Source organism: Apodemus sylvaticus, chromosome 23 (genome assembly GCF_947179515.1).
Source record: "Apodemus sylvaticus chromosome 23, mApoSyl1.1, whole genome shotgun sequence".
In the NCBI taxonomy this organism is placed as follows: domain Eukaryota; kingdom Metazoa; phylum Chordata; class Mammalia; order Rodentia; family Muridae; genus Apodemus; species Apodemus sylvaticus.
In genome coordinates, this window is record NC_067494.1 from 27,574,846 (window position 1) to 27,579,530 (window position 4,685).

A 4,685-nucleotide genomic window follows, 5' to 3' on the forward strand; every position below is an offset into this window, starting at 1 on the left:
TTAAAACTGGGCAGGATCTAGCTTTATTTCAAAGAAACTTCAATCTTGCTTAAGGGAACATTGTAAGGTAACAATTCTTGATATCATATGCCTCATATAATCCATTTGGAACCATAGAGAATTATATTGTTTTGTGTGTCACTGTTCCAAGAGACAAAACAAGTTTGAACAGTTAAAACATCATAAAAATGTACCAATCTTATGAAGTCTCAAACAAAACTTTTAATTTCCTGTACATACTCCTATCAGATGAAGTTATTTCCTATATTCCACTTTTGCAAACTGGTCTTCTATTTCCTTTCATTTGACCTAGATTGACTATGAGACTTAGAGAAGGATTGAGATAGCTTGTGATTTCTCTCAGGAGACAGAGACCTTTCTCTTATCCTATCTCTAGAAAGTGACCTCCTCCATCTTCAGGAAAAGCTTCTCCTTGGGGATCTGCGCCAAGGTAGAGGACTCCACCTGCGGTAATCATCTCAAGAACGACAACGACCCCAAGAGGGAGGCGGGCCATGATTCCAACTTCTCTTTTCAACATTCGACAGTTCCACTCTTACACGGCAGCCACATAGTTTTCTCCCATCTAGCTCACAGACAGCATCAACAGCATCTTCAGAATCCTCAAATTCGAGGAAAGAAAAACCAGGAGAGTTTCCAGCAACCCACACACTTTGGAGTGGTCCATAAAAGCCCGTTCTAATTCAGTCTTGTTGCTATTATTTCCAAAATTACCTACATAAACCTTACAGACCAAGGGACAAGAATCACGATGCATTTTGAGGTCCTGGGTTCAAAAGGTCCAAGCTCAAATCTTAACACTCCAACAGGCTCACCCACTACCCTCTAGCTCTGCTCCTACAGACGCTCTAGGTCCTGTGGCATCCACAAAATGGCCTCCCTTACTGCTTTTAATATTTTTCTATGTTCTGTGCGTTTCGTATTTTGACTATTATGTGACAGGAGAAATTTGTTTTCTGGTCCAATCTATTTGGAGTTCTATAGGCTTCTTGTATGTTTCTAGGCATCTCTTTCTGTTAGAGAAGTTTTCTTCTATAATTTTGTTGAATATATTTGCTGGCCCTTTAGGTTGGGAATCTTTGTTCTCTTTATTGTCCTTACGTTTGGTCTTCTCATTGTGTCCTGGATTTCCTGGATGTTTTGGGTTAGGAGCTTTCTGAAATTTGCATTTTCTTTGACTGCTGTGTCAATGCTTTCTATGATATCATTGGCACCTGAGATTCTTCTATCTCTTGTATTCTGTTGGTGATGCTTGCATCTATGACTCCTGATCTCATTCCTAGGTTTTCTATCTCTAGGGTTGTCTTTCTTTGTGATTTCTATATTGTTTATATTTCCATTTTAAAATCCTGGATAGTTTTGTTTACTTCCTTCACCTGTTTGGTTGTGTTTTCCTGTACTACTTTAAGGGATTTTTGTGTTTCCTCTTTGAGGTCTTCTACCTGTTTACCTGTGATCTCTTGTATTTCTTTAAGGGAGTTATGTATGTCCTTCTAAATGTCCTATATCATCCTCATTGGATGTTATTTTAAATCAGAGTATTGGTTTTCTGGTGTGTTGATGTATCCAAGGCTTACTCTAGTGGGAGAACCAGATTCTGATGATCCCATGAAGCCTTGATTTCTGTTGCTTATGTTCTTGTACTTGCCTCTAGCCATCTGCTTATCTCTGCTGATAACTGGTCTTGCTGTCTCTGATTGTGGCTTGTCCCTCCTGTAAGCCCATGTGTCAGTACTCCTGAGAGAACAGCTCTCTCCTGGTGGTATTTGGGTATTTGGGTATGGAGAACTGTGGTACAGGGTCAGTTCCAGGGCACAGGCACAAAACCAGAAAAATTCTGGCCTCACCTTTTCCTTGGTTCCTGTGTCCTGATGGCTCTGGTCAGGTCCCTCTTGGGCCAGGAATTTGAGCAGAAGTTGTTGTTTTGTCTGTGCTCTCAGGTGTGTCAACACTCCTGGGAGACCAGCTCTCTCCCAGAGGGATTTGTATATGGAGAACTTGGCAGAGGGTCAGCTCTAAATGCAAATGGATTCCAAAAGGACCCCTGTCCCAGGCTGCTCCTAGATTCCTGTTTCCTTAGGGCTCTGAGCAGGTCCCTCAGAGCAGAAGTGGTGGCCTTACCTGTGCTCTCAGAGCAGAAGTGGTAGTCTTATCTGTAATCTTCAGTGTGTCAGCACTCCTGGGAGACCAGCTCTCTCCCAGCAGGATTTGGGTATGTAGAACTATGGCACAGGGTCAGTTCTGGGGCATGGACAATAAAAACACCTTCACCACTTTCAATGAATGGATGTACATTACATATATATACATGTAATTTTAATTTCATTCTTTGTCTAAATGACATAATTATACTTAGCATTAACAATCTATGGCCACCAAAACCAGATACACTGAAATTAATAGAAAAGAAAGTAGGGAAGAACCTCGAGCACATGGGCACAAGGGAAATTTTCCTGAACAGAACAGCAATATCTTATGCTCTAAGATCAAGAATTGACAAATGAACCTCATAAACTTACAAAGTATCTGTAAGGCAAAGGACACTGTCAATAGGACAAAACAGCACCAACAAATTGGGAAAAGATCTTTACCAACCCTACATCCGACAGAGGGTTAATATCCAATATATACAAAGAACTCAAGACATTAGCCTCCAGAGAGCCAAATAACCCTATTAAAAAAATGGGGTAAAGAGCTAAACAAAGAATTTTCAACTGAGGAATATAGAATGGCTGAGAAGCACTTAAAAAATGCTCAACATCCTTAGTCATTAGGGAAATGCAAATCAAAACAAGCATATAAAGAACCCTAAGATGTATTGTCTCTTAAACACACACATACTCTCTCACACACACACACACACACACACCACAGATTGCTTTTCACCTTACACCAGTCAGAATGGCTAAGATCAAAAACTCAGGCAACTGCAGGTGCTGGTGAGGATGTAGAGAAAGAGGAACCAGGAAAGGGGACAACATTTGAAATGTAAAGAATATATCTAATAAAAAATGCCTTATTAAAAAAAAGCAATCTGTGGTGTGTGTGTGTGTGTGTGTGTGTGTGTGTGTGTGTGTGAGTATGTGTGTGTTTAAGAGACAATACATCTTAGGGTTCTTTATATACTGGTGTATAATGTATGCTGGTGTATAATGACTATATAAATATTGTCTGTAGTTATTCTACAGTACAAGTGCGTTGGAGTTCAAGTGGCTGCTCTGGTACACATGGAGATAGAGTTCAGATTTTCACTGAATCTTTAGGCAACTGGAATTTAGATTCTATGAGAGATTTTTAAAGACAATGTCCCTGAGTAGCATATGCAGAACAAATTTTACTAAGACATTCTCCAAAAGTCTGGAAAACTTCTATGCAGAACATGTACCACACACACATACACACACACACACACACACACACACACACACTTTTTTAAAGCACTCTTGTACCTACTGTGATTATCAAGCTCTGTAATTGTTCCTGCCTTAATAAGAAATACCATTTTCTATTCATTTCTGTCTTTTCTTCCTAATAATGTTAAACATTTCTAAAGTAAACTTTGCAATGTTTGGTAAGTTAACTCTTTAGTGATTTTCCTATTTTATAATCAATGGCCCTTTTACAAATCAGAATGACTACTATTTGGTCTATAACATATACAATACCTATCTTCCAATTTGTCACTTTTCTTATAACTGTGATGTCTCTTTTGACTTAAGGGTCTTTTGTTTATGTGTAAGATAAATATAAGAACTTCTTTCTTTATGACTTTTGAATTCAGGCATTTTTTTAGAAAACATTTCACATCCCTAAATTATAAGTGAACATTCTCCTTACTTTCTTGGTATAATTGTGAGTGGTGTGTGTCTTTCTGTGTGTGTGTTCTTGTATGTGTTCATGTATGTGTGTTTGTATGTGTGTTTGTATGTGTGTGTTGTATATGCCGGCATGGTAAGTATGGCACAACATAATTATATTCCAAGTTGTCTCTTGATGTTCTCGTGGCTGTTTCAAGAATAGAATTCATTCTCTTTTCCTCATTGAATTCATCAGAGGAAGCACACAGTGTTACCTTTTCTACATAAACTTCCCTATGTACCAGATCTGGTAATGTAATCTCTCATGAAGTCTCTCTCTTCCTTGCTTCCTTCCTTCCTTCCTTCTTTCTTTTTTCCTTTCTTTCTCCCACCTCTCTCCCGCCCTCCCTCTCTCTCTTTATTTATTTATTTGTTTGTTTATTTGTTTGTTTGTTTATACCTTTCTGCCAACCAAGCTGTGTGTTCCTGAATGATTATTTATTTGGCTTTTGTTACTACAGCAAAATACTGGCTATTTTAAGCAGCATCAAACAACTCCACTTTTTTATGCTTTTTTGCAAACTTCTCTATTTTTCATACTTTTTTCTCTTCAACTTTAACTGTAAACCAAACCTGTCACTTTCCATAAATAATTTATTAAAGAGAAATAGCACATTGCAGTGTTAAATATTCTCTTTGAGGGACATGCTATGCCTCTGCATTTATTTAGATTGATTCATATCCTTCAAGAAGTTATTTTTAATGGTCTTTCGGTGTAGCCGCCAGCAGCCACAAAGAACCCGGTACCTGGAAGGAAAGTTGGGGTTGGGTAGGACAGACAGGCAAGAGAAATAAGGATCCAAGACA

At 38.5% G+C, this 4,685-nt stretch overlaps 1 pseudogene; it reads right to left on the minus strand.

Annotated features, from left to right (window-relative positions):
• Positions 1 to 290: 290 nt before the first annotated feature.
• On the minus strand, positions 291 to 778 carry LOC127674089 (serine/arginine-rich splicing factor 3-like; annotated as a pseudogene).
• Positions 779 to 4,685: the final 3,907 nt, after the last annotated feature.